General features: G+C 38.0%; 1 non-coding gene across 1 annotated transcript; it reads left to right on the top strand.

Moving 5' to 3' along the window:
- Positions 1-16879: 16879 nt before the first annotated feature.
- On the top strand, positions 16880-16986 carry LOC115832947. Its single transcript, XR_004028361.1, has one exon. It is a non-coding gene; the product is annotated as a U6 spliceosomal RNA (small nuclear RNA).
- Positions 16987-17298: the final 312 nt, after the last annotated feature.

Raw genomic sequence — 17298 nt, 5'->3', positions numbered from 1 at the left:
GCAAACTTGGTGGCTTAAAACAATTTACATTTATGCTCTTACAGTTTTGGAGATCTGAATTCCAAAATTATCTTACTGGTTTCAAGTCAAGGAGTCGGCAGAGACATGCTCCCTCTGGGGGTTCTAGGAGATAATTCATTTCCAAAGGTTTTCCCGTTCCTCAGCTTGTGACCCCCATTCTACATCTTTAAAGTCAGACACATCAGGTACAGTTCTGCCCACACCACATTCATTTTACCTTCTCTTCTGTCTCCTTCTTCTACATGTAAGGACCTGTGTTAACATTGTGAGCACCTGGACAATCCATGCTATCTCTCTGTTTTAAGGATATTTGATTAGCAACCTTAATTCAACCTGCAATTTAATTCTCCTTGTAATTGGCCATGTAGACTTACATATCCACAGATTCTGGGGATTAGGGTATGGGATCTTTCAGGAGATGTTATTCTGTCTGTCTCAAGGTTCTAAGGCAATATTTCCAAGAATTTTACAGAGTTCTTAATTATATTATACATAGAGCTGAAATTTTAAGGAAGGAATAGTTTATTTTCTGCTTAGAGTAAAGAAGACAAAGCATTAAGTTGCCTTCTCAATATCTCTACTTAGCCAACACAAAATAGATTTTCTTCTCACTTGTCTCCTTACTTATAAAAACATGAATGGCACAGAGCAATAAATTCAAATAAAAATCTCACTACGCTACGGTATCTGTAAAGAATTAGCAATAAAAATCTAGGTGGCAAATTTACTTGTTACAATTACTAAAGAATATGAATTCTCAAATTTAGTAGAAATGCTGTCTTCAGAGTCAAGGGCCTCAAGTCAGTTCTAAAATATTAATTTCTCTCATTAGTAACGTTCTTGTTTCCCTGAAAAAAAAAGTTAGTGTTTATGCCTTCACATAATACTTTAGCATCTGCTTTTTTCATCCATCCCCCAAGGGTGAGAAAATTGTTAAGCTCTTTCATCCTCTCTTGGAATTCATCAGTTACTGTCAATGAAGGGCCTGTGCTATGCACAGTAATGCACTATGTTTTATGGACATGAAATATAAAAGAGCAACAACACATGTTTCTTGCCCTGGAAAATCAGTCAAAACAGTTGCATTAATTTTGAGAAACCAAAGACAGCATATGATCCTTCACATCATCACAATATAGTGACCCAATATCTCTGAAGGGAAGGAAAAAGGGATTATATGAAATGTGCAGATATGAAGTATGATAAAAATGAAAATTAGCTTTTGGTTTGCAAGAGTAAATACTGAAATATTTTCATTAAGTTAGAATTTTAAAACACCAGTATATGAATTCAAACTCATTGATACATTTACTATTTCTTTATCAGATCATGCCTCCTCCATGATGCTTGTGAGAGGAAAAGATACTAATAAAGGCTGCAGTCTGAGCTTTCACTAAGATATGGACATCCAATACATAGCCTGTTGGACATTTTTAAGTTAAAACAAAAATATTTTCCTAATTAGCTAGTCCAAATGAAAGTGCAGTAGTGTGAAAGACCTTCAAGAAGAGTTATTCCACCAATTTCCAAAGGTTATCAGATCTAGTTTTAAAGAGAGTTGAAGATTATCGTACATTAGAATCATTCAAGTTTAATTTTGCTAACATTCTGAAATTGGGCACTATGCATAAATATCAGCACTAATAAATACACTGGCCTGGAGTGGGAGTCATGTCTAACATCCACATAACAAATTGATTTCACCTTTTCTGAAAATGTATAATGTAAAATTCATATGTGTTGTACACATATGCTAACACATCCCACCATTTAACAAAGCCAGACATCTCAATTGTAGGATAATACTGTTAGCTAATAATGACTGTAGGGAGAAACCTTACTAAAATGAGCCTATATTTACAAGGGAGTAATCACTTGTTTTCATGCCTTTGATTGGCACCATAGACTGACCTCGGTCTTCTTTTATTTTTTAAGAAAGAATTATTTGATCCTTGTTATTGACATTTTGTTTGCCACTGTTAGCAGCTGTTTAACAATTACATTTATAAACTTGACAGGAGGCTTTTAGAAAATGGCTGAGAGTCTGTAATTGGGAAATGTACTTCATTTTTCTTGCTTCTGTTTTCTCTTCATAATAAGATGTTTGTTCCTTGTAAATAACTTTCTTAACTGTGTTATTGCCTTGGGGAGTACACGCAGTCACTCTGACCCAGGCAGCCTTATTATGGTGGTGGGGCCCTGGCGTCAGGCAATATTCAGACCAGCCAGGGCCCATTGTCACCTTCTTTCACTGCTGCTTGCCATGGCTGGAAATAAAGGGCAACAGTAATTACTTCTCAAAAGGTAGGTGCTGAGAAGGCATTTTTTTAGCGATATTGAAAGAAAGTTAATAAAGGCATACCTATAGAAAAACAGAATCGAATTTGGAAGATCAGAAGGAAGTTTATTTTAGAAGAGATACTATCTCTTTCTTTTTCTTTCTCTGGTGCTGATCAGGATTTACTAGCTCTTTCTACTAGTTGCTGAAGAAGAACAAACTGTACATCACTCCCTTTTGTGGAACACTACCTCATTATTTCTAACTCAGTGAGATATAAATTAGCATAGGTACACTTGTGGCTACAACACATAATTTTCTGTGGTTATTTGAAGTGTTACAAAAGAGAGAAATAGGCTACACATAGGCTTGTCTTAGTCCATTTTGTGCTGCTATAACGTAACACCACAGACAAGATAATTTATAAAGAACAAAAGTTGATTGGATCATGGTTCTTGAGAGTGGGAAGTCCAAGACTGAGGGGCCAGCATCTGGAAAGAGTCTTCATGTGGCATCATCCCATGGTTCAAGGGGAAAAAAAGGGTGAGAGAGAAAGAAGGGCAAACTTGTTTTTCATAAGGAACCCGTTCCTGTGATAATGATATTAATCCACTCATGATGGAAGAGCCCACATGACCTAATCACTCACTCTAAATGCTATTTTAAATACTTAGTGCAGTATTAAAAAATTCCACCTCTTGATGCTGTTACAATAGCAGCTAAATTTCAACATGATTTTGGAAGAACCAAGCATTTAAACCATAGCAGGGGTCATGATTATAATCCTGGGAGAATGCCTATGAATGAGTCAAACAGCCTCTTCTGCCCCGTAGTGGACAAGGCCAAGAGCCTCTCCACTGTGTCAGTGGGGGTTGTATCACTTCTTGCGAATCCTGTGGAAACCACAAGGGTCTTATTGCATGCGTTCAATGAGCCTGGTCTCCTCTCCAATTCTTCAGGGTGTTGGGCTCACAGATGAAATAATACACCATTGTGTCTTACTCTGCTGGGGCTGCCAGAGCAAAACACCTTAGACTGGGTGGCTTAAACAACAGAAATTTATTTTTCACAGTTCTGGTAGCTAGATATCCAGATTAACATTGGTGGGATTGGTTTCTGGTGAGGGCTCTCTTCCTGGTTTTCAGACTGCTGCCTTCTTGTTTTGTGCACACATGACATTTCCTCAGTGTGTGCTGGTGAAGAGAGTGAGAACAAGCTCTCTGATATTTATTTTTGTAAGGGCACTAATCCCACCATACCAGGACCTCGCCTTCATGACCCAAGTACCTCCCAAAGACACTATGCCCGAATATTATACTGTGAGTGAGAGCTTCAACAGACGAATTTTGTGGGGACAAAAAACTTAGTACATAACACACTTTCCCTCAGATTGTTCCTAAGAAAACTTTGGGTGCTTGTAATTAGGGTTACACAACCTAAGCAAACTTCAAGATTACAAAAGATTTTAAAAGGGCCTGAGGGTACATTGCTAGCAAAAGTGACAAAATCTGGTGGTCTGATTCTTGTCCATTGAGTGAACAAGGAAGTATATATAAGGTACTATCTATAAGTAGAGTTAACTTCTTTTTTATGTTTCACTTCCTCTCAAAACAATTCATAAGCAATTTGATAATATTATGAATTATGGATTCGAAACAATGATACTCTACTGGATGTAAAACTTTGACATACTAGATCATAAATTAGAAAAATATAGACTCTAGCCAGCTTTGCAGCAAGGAAACATTATTAGGAAGAAATGCGTTAATCCCATGTATTGTGCATAATATGCATATTAATTTTTTACAGGATTTTAAGCATTAATATCATCTAAATTTATGTAAGTTTGTTTTACATCTGCACCTGTAGTGTTTATGGTATATCCTATTTATTGATATTTTTAAGAGCTTTAGGCATAAGAGCAGTAGGCTGAAATTGTTATTAAATGACCTACTTGATATTAAAAATGTCAGTTGATTAATCAAAGGAAGTCCATGTAATTAATTAAACACCATTACATTTAACCTTTTCAGCTTAGGAAAATCCAACCACATGTTGGGAGCTGGCTCCTACACTGTATTGTCTGTAGCACAGTCTTACTTGTTAGGCTATACCCATATTGTCTTGTCTTACAGTTGGAATAGTTTTCCTGGGGGTGGATAACAAGAAGAAATGGATTTCTTAGTAATCAAAGTCATACTAAGTAACACATTCTTCTTGAATGCATAGCCGAAGTCATACTTCTCTGTGTTTGCTGTACCTACTTCTATTTCCTGATCAATAAATATTTCATCAGCAATGACACAAGTAATAGAGTTAAAAGAGCATGTTGCACAGGCTTTATATAGTCAGTCCTCTAATACTACTTAGATTCTATTAGAATATTTTGTTTGTGTGATTTTTTATTTTTAATAGCTCACAAAATACTACTTATATTAGGGGCATATCCTAAGTTTTAGAGCTTGTAGGTAAGATATACAAATAATGTTTTGAAAATGTTGGTCTACAAAGCCCAGAGGTTGTGCAAACCAGAAAGTCTGAATTAGAAGCAGATGTAAAATATTGTTGCCTAAACCCACTCAGTTACAGGAATGCAGTAACTATATGACTAAAAATTCATTTAATTCTTACAGTTTGGGGTCATGTAGATATGCTAAAGCATATATTAATAAAAATATAAGCAAACCAAAGCAAGATTCCAGTTGAAGCAGCAGAAATGGAAAGTTTTTTTGGATATATTGTCGTATAGACAATGTCATCTTATAGACAAGGTATTTCTAATAAAAGTTTCATGATCCATAAGCCTTTTGAAATCTAAGATTAATTTTCTTTTTGTTTCCAGGCACTTGCTAAGTAGGATTGTTGGTATGACTGATGACGCTGTTGTTAACTTACCTTGGCTTTCACTATGGAAAATACTAGTCCGTGTCTGGGATTCTATATACTTTTCCTTGTCTTTTTTTGTGTGCCAGGAAAGGGGAGGTGAGTCCTAGCCATACAAATAAGGATGAAAAGTTGTTGCCAAAAATAGCTACTTAATATTTGTAATATTTGTAATAGTTAAAATTACTAAATATTAAATATTAATATTTAATAATTGACAATACATGGAAGTCACCCTGCAAAACACTTAAATTACCTCATTTTATCTTCAAGTATTAGGGCCCATCTTTTGCAGATGAAGATACAGAAACACAAGCACAAAGAAATCAAGTAACTTGCCACATAATACATATTCTATAAATTATAGTCAGGATTTGAACTGATATTGGTCAAATTCCAGAACCTATACTGTAGAGTTTCACCATTTTGTGGCTAGGGCCTCATTTTAGGAATTGACAAACCAGAAAGAAGGTGAGAGTTGTTCAGCACAACCCCTTTAAGTGCACACTTAGGGCATCTGAAAAATAGATCTGTCTAGGGAGATACCATGCCTCAGGGCCCAGAAGAAAGTGCCTGAGGGACAATTAGCAGCTTAAAGCTTTCTTCTCTAATTCAAATCTTGGACATTTAAATTATTATATTCAGGTTAATACTGGTGGGAGATGTAGGATAATGCTAATCTGTAACACTGCTCTAAAAATAAAAATTTTCTGCTAATAAAGTGGCTAGAGGTAGTGAAATATTGATTTCTTTTTCTTGTTTTCTTTTTTCTTTTTTTTAAATTATACTTAAAGTTCTAGAGTACATGTGCACAACGTGCTGGTTTGTTACATATGTATACATGTGCCACGTTGGTTTGCTGCACCCATTAACTCGTCATTTACATTAGGTATATCTCCTAATGCTTTCCCTCCCCTCTCCCCCCACCCCACAACAGGCCCTGGTGTGTGATGTTCCCTTCCTGTGTCCAGGTGTTCTCATTGTTCAATTCCCACCTATAAGTGAGAACACGCAGTGTTTGGTTTTTTGTCCTTGCGATGGTTCACTGAGAATGATGGTTTCCAGCTTCATCCACATCGCGACAAAGGACATGAACTCATCCTTGTTTATGGCTGCATAGTATTCCATGGTGTATATGTGCCACATTTTCTTAATCCAGTCTATCATTGATGGACATTTGGGTTGGTTCCAAGTCTTTGCTATTGTGAATAGTGCCACAATAAACATACATGCGCACGTGCCTTTATAGCAGCATGATTTATAATCGTTTGGGTATATACCCAGTAATGGGATGGCTGGGTCAAATGGTATTTCTAGCTCCAGATCCCTGAGGAATCACCACACTGACTTCCACAATGGTTGAACTAGTTTACAGTCCCACCAACAGTGTAAAAGTGTTCCTATTTCTCCACATCCTCTCCAGCACCTGTTGTTTCCTGACTTTTTAATGAACACCATTCTAACTGGTGTGAGATGGTATCTCATTGTGGTTTTGATTTGCATTTCTCTGATAGCCAGTGATGATGAGCATTTTTTCATGTGTCTTTTGGCTGCATAAATGTCTTCTTTTGAGAAGTGTCTGTTCATATCCTTTGCCTACTTGTCAATGGGGTTGTTTTTTTCTTGTAAATTTGTTTGAGCTCTTTGTAGATTCTGGATATTAGCCCTTTGTCAGATGAGTAGATTACAAAAATTTTCTCCCATTCTGTAGGTTGCCTGTTCACTCTGATGGTCATTTCTTTTGCTGCGCAGAAGCTCTTTAATTAGATCCCATTTGTCAATTTTGGCTTTTGTTGCCATTGCTTTTGGTGTTTTAGATATGAAGTCCTTGCCCACGCCTATGTCCTGAATGGTATTGCCTAGGTTTTCTTTCAGGGTGTTTATCGTTTTAGGTCTGACATTTAAGTCTTTAATCCATCTTGAATTAATTTTTGTATAAGGTGTAAGGAAGGGATCCAGTTTCAGCTTTCTGTATATGGCTAGCCATTTTTCCCAGCACCATTTATTAAATAGGGAATCCTTTCCCCATTTCTTGTTTTTGTCAGGTTTGTCAAAGACCAGATGTTTGTAGATGTGTGGTATTATTTCTTAGGGCTCCTTCTGTTCCATTGGTCTATAGCTCTGTTTTGGTACAAGTACCATGCTGTTTTGGATACTGTAGCCTTGTAGTATAGTTTGAAGTCAGGTAGCGTGATGCCTCCAGTTTTGTTCTTTTGGCTTAGGAATGTCTTGGCAATGTGGGCTCTTTTTTTGCTCCATATGAACTTTAAAGTAGTTTATTCCAATTCTGTGAAGAAAGTCATTGGTAGCTTGATGGGGATGGCATTGAATCTATAAATTACCTTGGGAAGTATGGCTATTTTCACGATATTGATTCTTCCTACCCATGAGCATGGAATGTTCTTCCATTTGTTTGTGTCCTCTTTTATTTCGTAGAGCAGTGGTTTGTAGTTCTCCTTGAAGAGGTCTTTCACATCCCTTGTAAGTTGGATTCCTAGATATTTTATTCTCTCTGAAGCAATTGTGAATGGGAGTTCACTCATTATTTGGCTCTCTGTTTGTCTGTTATTGGTGTATAAGAATGCTTGTGATTTTTACACATTGATTTTGTATCCTGAGACTTTGCTGAAGTTGTTTATCAGCTTGAGGAGATTTTGGGCTGAGATGATGGGGTTTTCTAAATATACAATCATATCATCTGCAAACAGGGAAAATTTGACTTCCTCTTTTCCTAATTGAATACCCTTTATTTCTTTCTCTTGCCTAATTGCCCTGGCCAGAAATTCCAGCACTATGTTGAGTAGGAGCGGTGAGAGAGGGCATCCCTGTCTTGTGCCAGTTTTCAAAGGGAATGCTTCCAGTTTTTGCCCATTCAGTATGATATTGGCTGTGGGTTTGTCATAGATAGCTCTTATTATTTGAGACATGTCCCATCAATACCTAATTTATTGAGAGTTTTTAGCATGAAGGTTGTTGAATTTTGTCAAAGGCCTTTTCTGCATCTATTGAGATAATCATGTGGTTTTTGTCTTTGGTTCTGTTTATATGCTGGATTACATTTATTGATTTGCATATGTTGAACCAGCCTTGCATCCCAGGGATGAAGCCCACTTGATCATGGTGGATAAGCTTTTTGATGTGCTGCTGGATTCGGTTTGCCAGTATTATATTGAGGATTTTTACATCAATGTTCATCAGGGATATTGGTCTAAAATTCTATTTTTTTATTGTGTCTCTCCCAAGCTTTGATATCAGGATGATGCTGGCCTCATAAAATGAGTTAGGGAGGATTCCCTCTTTTTCTATCGATTGGAATAGTTTCAGAAGGAACGGTACCAGTTCCTCCTTGTACCTCTGGTAGAATTTGGTTATGAATCCATCTGGTCCCGGACTTTTTTGGTTGGGAGGCTATTAATTATTGCCTCAATTCCAGAGCCTGTTATTGGTATATTTAGGGATTCAACTTCTTCCTAGTTTAGTCTTGGGAGGGTGTATGTGTTGAGGAATTTATCCATTTCTTCTAGATTTTCTAGTTTATTTGTGTAGGGGTATTTATAGGATCCTCTGATGGTAGTTTTTATTTTTGTGGGATCGGCGGTGATATCCCCTTCATCATTTTTTATTGCATCTATTTGATTCTTCTTTCTTTTCTTCTTTATTAGTCTTGCTAGTGGTCTATCAATTTTGTTGATCTTTTCAAAAAACCAGCTCCTGAATTCATTGATTTTTTTGAAGGGTTTTCTGTGACTCTATCTCCTTCAGTTCTGCTCTGATCTTAGTCATTTCTTGCCTTCTGCTAGCTTTTGAATGTGTTTGCTCTTGCTTCTCTAGTTCTTTTAATTGTGATGTTAGAGTGTCAATTTTAGATCTTTCCTGCTTTCTCTTGTGGGCATTTAGTGCTATAAATTTCCCTGTACACACTGCTTTAAATGTGTCCCAGAGATTCTGGTATGTTGTGTGTTTGTTCTCATTGGTTTCAAAGAACATCTTTATTTCTGCCTTCATTTTATTATGTACCCAGTAGTCATCCAGGAGCAGGTTGTTCAGTTTCCATGTAGTTGAGTGGTTTTGAGTGAGTTTCTTAATCCTGAGTTCCAGTTTGATTGCACTGTGGTCTGAGAGACAGTTTGTTATAATTTCTGTTCTTTTACATTTGCTGAGGAGTGCTTTACTTCCTACTATGTGGTCAATTTTGGAATAGGTGTGGTGTGGTGCTGAAAAGAATGTATATTTTGTTGATTTGGGGTGGAGAGTTCTGTAGATGTCTATTAGGTCCACTTGGTGCAGAGCTGAGTTCAATTCCTGGATATCCTTGTTAACTTTCTGTCTCATTGATCTGTCTAATGTTGACAGTGGGGTGTTAAAGTCTCCCATTATTATTGTGTGGGAGTCCAAGTCTCTTTGTAGGACTCTAAGGACTTGCTTTATGAATCTGGGTGCTCCTGTATTGGGTGCATATATATTTAGGATAGTTAGCTGTTCTTGTTGCATTGATCCCTTTACCATTATGTAATGGCCTTCTTTGTCTCTTTTGATCTTTGTTGGTTTAAAGTCTGTTTTATCAGAGACTAGGATTGCAACCCCTGCCTTTTTTTATTTGCTTGGTAGATCTTCCTCCATCCCTTTATTTTGAGCCTATGTGTGTCTCTGCGCATGAGATGGGTTTCCTGAATACAGCATACTGATGGGTCTTGACTCTATCCAATTTGCCAGTCTGTGTCTTTTAATTGGAGCATTTAGCCCATTTACATTTAAGGTTAATATTGTTATGTGTGAATTTGACCCTGTCATTATGATGTTAGCTGGTTATTTTGCTCATTAGTTGATGCAGTTTCTTCCTAGCCTCAATGATATTTAGAATTTGGCATGTTTTTGCAGTGGCTGGTACCAGTTGTTCCTTTCCATGTTTCGTGTTTCCTTCAGGAGCTCTGTTAGGGGAGGCCTGGTGGTGACAAAATCTCTCAGCATTTGCTTGTCTGTAAAGGATTTTATTTCTCCTTCACTTATGAAGCTTAGTTTGGCTGGATATGAAATTCTGGATTGAAAATTCTTTTCTTTAAGAATGTTGAATATTGGCCCCCACTCCCTTCTGGCTTGTAGAGATTCTGCCAAGAGATCAGCTGTTAGTCTGATGGGCTTCCCTTTGTGGGTAACCCGACCTTTCTCTCTGGCTGCCCTTAACATTTTTTCCTTCATTTCAACTTTAGTGAATCTGACAATTATGTGTCTTGTGGTTGCTCTTCTCGAGGAGTATCTTTGTGGTGTTCTCTGTATTTCCTGAATTTGAATATTGGCCTGCCTTGCTAGGTTGGGGAAGTTCTCCTGGATAATATCCCGAAGTGTGTATTCCAACTTGGTTCCATTCTCCCTGTCACTTTCAGGTACACCAATCAGATGTAGATTTGGTCTTTTCACATAGTCCAGTACTCCTTGGAGGCTTTGTTAGTTTCTTTTTACTCTTTTTTCTCTAAACTTCTCTTCTCATTTCATTCATTTGATCTTCAATCACTGATACCCTTTCTTCCAGTTGATCAAATTGGCTACTGAAGCTTGTGCATTCCTCAAGTAGTTCTCGAGCCATGGTTTTCAGCTCCATCAGGCCATTTAAGGACTTCTCTACACTGGTTATCCTAGTTATCCATTCGTCTATCTTTTTTCAAGGTTTTTAGCTTCTTTGTTTTGGGTTCGAACTTCCTCCTTTAGCTCGGAGAAGTTTGATCGTCTGAAGCCTTCTTCTCTCAACTTGTCAAAGTCATTTTCTGTCCTGCTTTGTTCCGTTGCTGGCAAGGAGCTGTGTTCCTTTGGATGGGGAGAGGTGCTCTGATTTTTAGAATTTTCAGCTTTTCTGCTCTGTTTTTTCCCCATCTTTGTGGTTTTATCTACCTTTGGTCTTTGATGATGGTGACATACAGATGGGGTTTTGGTGTGGATGTCCTTTCTGTTTGTTAGTTTTCCTTCTAACAGTCAGGACCCTCAGCCGCAGGTCTGTTGGAGTTTGCTGGAGGTCCACTCCAGACTCTGTTTGCCTGGGTATCAGCAACGGAGGCTGCAAAAACAGTGAATATTGCAGAAAAACAAACGTTGCTGCCTGATTGTTCCTCTGGAAGCTTCATCTCAGACGGGTACCCGGACGTGTAAGGTGTCAGTCTGTCCCTACTGAGGGATGCCTCCAAGTTAGGCTACTGAGGGTTCAGGAACCTACTTGAGGAGGCAGTCTGTCCGTTTTCAGATCTCAAATTCCATGCTGGGAGAACCACTACTCTCTTCAAAGCTGTCAGACAAGTACATTTAAGTCTGCAGAGTTTTCTGCTGCCTTTTGTTTGGCTATGCCCTGCCCCCAGAGGTGAAGTCTACAGAGGCAGGCAGGCCTCCTTGAGCTGTGGTGGGCTCCACCCAGTTTGAGCTTCCCAGTTGCTCTGTTAACCTACTCAAGCCTCAGCAATGGTGGGTGCCCCTCCCCCAGCCTTGCTGTAGCCTTGCAGTTCAATCTCAGACCACTGTGCTAGGAATGAGTGAGGCTCTGTGGGTGTGGGACCCTCTGAGCCAGGCACAGGATATAATCTCCTGGTGTGCCATTTGCTAAGACTGTTGGAAAAGCGTAGTATTAGGGTAGGAGCGACCCGATGTTCCAGGTGCCGTCTGTTACCCCTTCTCTTGGCTAGGAAAGGGAATTCCCTGATCCCTCACACTTCCTGGGTGGGGCGATGCCTTGCCCTCTTTGGCTTACACTCGGAGGGCTGCACCCACTGTCCTGCCCCCACTGTCCTATGAGCCCCAGTGAGATGAACCCGGTACCTCAGCTGGAAATGCAGAAATCACCCATCTTCTGCGTTGCTCACACTGGGAGCTGTAGACTGGAGCTGTTCCTATTCGGCCATCTTGGAACTGCCCCCCAAAATATTGATTTAAGTTTGGAAGCAATAAAATGTATTTTTTGAAATCCCCTGTAAATGTATATGAGAAAGTAAAAACTGAACAGCCCATTGCTTGAAGGTCACATCATTGATGGGATTTAATGCCTAAGTGCAAGGCTGTGCCCAAGAATCTCTTGTGTTCATTTCTCTTAGAAGTCCCACTGGAAGCAGCAGAACTATCAGGATAAAGATAGTGCAAGATGAAAAGTATAAAAGACTGTCTGTCTTTCAAAAGTGAGTAAACATTGGGAAAGGTAATACTCACCTAACACTTGTAAGAGGAGGAAAAGAATAAAAGTTATTACTGTTTTGTTATGTTACATATATAAGTGGAGATCTAATTCTTATAAGGAATTTTTGTTGAGTTTGAGGCTCAGAAATGTACCATGGTCATGTTATAGTGAAGGTGATGATGACAATGGTGGGAATCCTTTTAATGCTGGAAGAAGAATTCTGAAACCAATGTGTAGGGTTATTTTTTAAAAAATAGCTCAGTTCTTAGGATATTGCTAAAGAAACAGAACTATTGTAGCTTTTAGTGCATTAGAACCAAATCATGAAGATCTGGTGGCCAGAGTGACAGAGTATTTACTAACATCTAATACTTCATTAATGACCTAGAACATAATTATTTCCACATTTATATTATGTTATTGCCATATCCCAGGCTACATATTCAATTTAAATTTCACTTTTCCTTATTACTCTAAGATTTTTGGTAATCCAGTCAGGGTCTAAAATTGGTTGTATTGCTGCTGCCTTTTCCAGTGGAAAATAAAATAAAACCAGTTAGGTTACCGGTCCTTTTTGGCTACACTGTGACATACAGTGACAGAAGTCACTGGCAATAATTAGTTCTGAGCCATAATGTTGGGCCCAATTCAGCAGTGAGAACTAGGGTTAGATGTGGTAAAAGCCAAAACTCAACCCTTGTAGTTAAAGTCAGAACATGACCAGGGTCAAATGCCACATTAACACATGAGGATTTGTTAGATCCAAGTAGGCCAAGCTGTAGTGTCCAAAAGTTAAGATATAAACCTCTCAATTTAGTTCCAGAAAAATTCTCGTGGCTTCCATGAATTCTGAAAGTACCATCATCTAGAATCACGATTGCCAAGAGGAAGGCAGCCATGGCACCACTGTTAGCGGCAAGCCTCCACTCACTGAGAAGTTGTCTCACATCTCATCTCTAACCCAGCTTATCTACTTCCTAGCAAAAGGCCACCTCACCCCTGCCCCTACTCCCACCTACATCTTTGTCCTTATTTGAATGGGACATAAGTTGGAAAGCATAGCTTTATTTGATCATCTTTCCTTAGCCTTCTCTAGACTGTCAGGAGCCATAATGTGGGTTTGACCTAAGGTTAGGAACTTACAATGAAGTTGAAGTCTGTTTTTTAAAAGTTATTGAAACTGACGCATATAACAAGAATTTATATTTCTAAAGATATTAACTGATTATAAAAGCCTTTAATATATATTACCTTAGTCATTTTTATAACAATCCTAAAAGATATAATAGGTGTTATTACTCCAATAACATAGAAAATAAAGTTCATAGTGCTAAGGGATTTCGTTTTATGTCTTGTAGGTAACAAATGAGGACTCAGACATTGGTCTTTTGATTTCAGGTTTGGTGCCTTTCCTATGATATTTTGTCTTGGAGTTGGAAGTAGCCCAAGATTGCAGTTACTGGGTCAGAACTGTGGTTCAGTTGTACAATACATACATCAGATCAGTTGCTTCAATATTGCCTGGGAATTTGTTAAAAATGAAAATTCTAGGCCCCCATCTCAGACTTACTGAACCTGAAACTTTGGGAGAGAAGACGTGTTATCTATAGTTAAGTGAGTCCTCCAGCTGATTCTGATGCATGTTAGAGAATCACCATTATAATGATTCTTTACCTTAGGTGTTTAAAATAATAAAAATATTTTTGTTTAGATCACCACATATGGCCAGGTGTGGTAGTGCATGCTTGTAATCCCAGCACTTAGGGAGGCCGAGGAGGGTAGAACACCTGAGGTCAGGAGTTCGAGACCAGCCTGGCCAATATGGGGAAATCCCCGTCTCTACCACACCCGTCGCCAGGTGTGGTGATAGGTGCCTCTAATCCCAGCTACTTGGGAGGCTGAGGCAGGAGAATCACTTGAACCTGGGAGGCAGAGGTTGCAGTGAACTAAGACTGTGACATTGCACTCCAGCCTGGGTGACGAGAGAAACTCCATCTCAAAAAAATAAATAAATAAATCACGATATACTGTATCAGGCAGGAACTGCACGGTTATATACATTTTGCCAAGATGTTTATATATAGCTATTTATGAAATAATTATATATTATGGTTTTATATTTTCAGTTTATACTCAGGAACTTTGGGGTAACTTAGTATAACTAACATTCAGTTTTAATTTTCTTGGAGGTTGCTGGTCCTCAGTTGTTTATACAGTTTCCACTGGGCTATATACTTGTTCCTTTAGGACCTTATTCTTCACAAAGAAAATCTCTTAATCCTTGCGTAAATGCTAGGTTTTCAACAATTGATTCCCATGGATGAATTTTACCCCTCAAAATATAATATAAACGCTGGCTATTTGCTTTATTTAACTGAAGAAACATTTTCTCTTTTTTTCTTCCTCTTCCTTTTTCCTCTCTCATTTCCATTGTCTCCCTCTTTCTGTTACATGCATAACAGAAACAAATGTATACATATGTTTAATTTTATAAAATTGTGATAATGCTGTATATACTACTCTATAACCAATATTTTAAACAATACACATTATTGTAAATCTCATGTTATTAAGTATTTTATAAATAGCAATTAAATATCTACATAATATTTTGGGGCATAGATTTTTAACAGCTTTATTGAGGTATAAGTAACATAAAATTTGATGAATTTGAACATATGCATATATCTGTGTGTGGGAAAACAGTCTATTGCATGGCAAAAGTGAGGCCATCTTGAAGTGAAACTGACATAATGACCAGTGTTTGACACTCGCATACCAAAGTGTTCTGCAGTAAGGCCATTAAACAATCCCTAGTGCACAGGTAACCCCTCGTGAAGATACTTCTCTAATGTCCACAGTATCCTCTCGGCTCCCTCAGCTGCCAAGAGGAAGGCATATGTCTGCTCTGGGGGTAGGTTTGCATATATTACTCACCCTGAACACTGTGAAACCATTATCACAATCAAGGTAATAAAAATATTCATCATCTCCAAAAGTTTCCTCATATACATTTGGTATTGTACGTGTGTGTGTGACTGTGATAAGAACACTTAACATGACATCTACTCTCTCAACAAATTTTTAAGTGCACAATACAGTATGTTAACCACAGATACTATGTCGTACAGGACATTTCTATCACCTCCAGAAGAACTTATTTATCTTGTATAACTGAATTTTTATACCCATTAAACAACTCCCTACATCCTCCTCTCCCCATGCCTTGCTAATCACCATTCTAATCTCTGCTTTTATGGTTTGACTATTTTAGATATCTCATATATAGATTTTGATCACATTCTGGCATTACCAAATTAAAGACATTTAGTTTATTTCCCAAGATTTTGCTATTATAAGTAACAGTGGTGAACAAATTGCTGTGAAAATCCTTGGGAGATATTTTAGATTATCTTCTTGGAATAAATTCCAAAATGTGTGAGTGGGTCAAGAGAGAAAGACATTTTTTACACTTTGGAAAAATTTAATCCATTTTATTCTAGCTTTCAGTTTGGGTTGCATCTATGCAGACATAACTTTTCTTTTGATTTTTTGTTTCACAGCAAAGGTGACAACATTTTGGTAGTGAAATAAACATTTCTTCATACTTTCCCAGGAGACATTTTGATTTCTTGTTAAAGCCGAGAGCTGTGCTAGAGCAGCAGGGTGGCTGGATTCCTCCTGCCATGGGCAGCTGGTTGTCTCACTGCTGATTTTATCCATGAGCCTTCTCAGAATTAGCTGCTTTCAAATTTTGTTTCTAAGAAACTCAGGGTGGCCCTTGATGAGGAGTAATGGGAGGGAAGCCTAATGACTGAAATCAATTAAAAAAAAAAGTAAGCCTGCAGTGCTTTATAATGGAAGGGAGAGATTGAGGCATTGGAGAAAATGGCTGCAGCTGAGGAAAGCAAACTTTATGGAGGATTAAAAGAAGGAAACAGACTAAAAATAGACTAATGTGTGGATATCAAAAGGAAGTAGATAATTGCCTCGGTATAAAATAAATAATATTCGAGGATGTCAGAAATTAGAATGAGTCGTCCTGGGAGAAAAGACATTCCTTTTTGCTTAATGGAGATTTTTAGAGAGGATATGGAGACCACTTATGACAGATTTTTAAGGCTTAACAAGATATCCTCTAGCGCTCTTCCAAAACTATAATTTTGTGAAATAAAGTCACTAGTCAAGAGGAGATGTTGTGGATGTAATTGTCTCTTGAACTTCTTCTGCTTTCTGGGTGTTTTAACATTATTGTCTTGTCCCTTTGTGGGTATTAATGAGAAGGCACTTGAGATAAAATGAAGAGCTGAACTGCTTTAAAAACTTTATCTGACTGTGAGGAACAGTTTAAAGAACTACGTAAGCAAAAATAAAAGAGGCTACTCTATGGATTTAATCAGGTTGAATGAATAATTACAAGATGAGGCTTGATTTGTCCTCAAGGGATTCTTTCTTCTGCCAGACAAATCGCTATATTACTTTGTTAATTATACATATTTTTATTAATTGACCATGTTAAATGTAAAAGTTCAAACAAATGAAAGTCTATAGTGCTTGCATAAGCAGCACATATACTAAAATTGGAATGATACAGAGAAGAAGAGCATGGCCTCTGCACAAGGATGTCACACAAATCTGTGAAATGTTCCATACTTTTAGACGCTGAACAGTGCCTGGGCCCTGTGAAAACATCCAGAAAAGAAGTCTACTGACTGTACTTACCCTACACCGCAGATGGAGAAACACCCAAACAAAGAGATGAGAAAGAACCAACACGAGAACACTGGCAACTAAAATCTCCAGTGTCATCCAACTGACCACACTAGTTCTCAAACAGGGCTTAACAGGGCTAAGATGGCTGAAATGATTGAAATAGAATTCACAATATGGATAGGAATGAAGATCATCAGATTCAGGACCATGATAAAACCCAACCCAAGGAAACTAAGAATATAATAAAATGATACAG

This window comes from Nomascus leucogenys, chromosome 23 (genome assembly GCF_006542625.1).
Source record: "Nomascus leucogenys isolate Asia chromosome 23, Asia_NLE_v1, whole genome shotgun sequence".
Classification (NCBI taxonomy): domain Eukaryota; kingdom Metazoa; phylum Chordata; class Mammalia; order Primates; family Hylobatidae; genus Nomascus; species Nomascus leucogenys.
The sequence above is the reverse complement of the archived record's forward strand: the minus strand, read 5'-3'. Positions and strand labels throughout refer to the sequence as shown.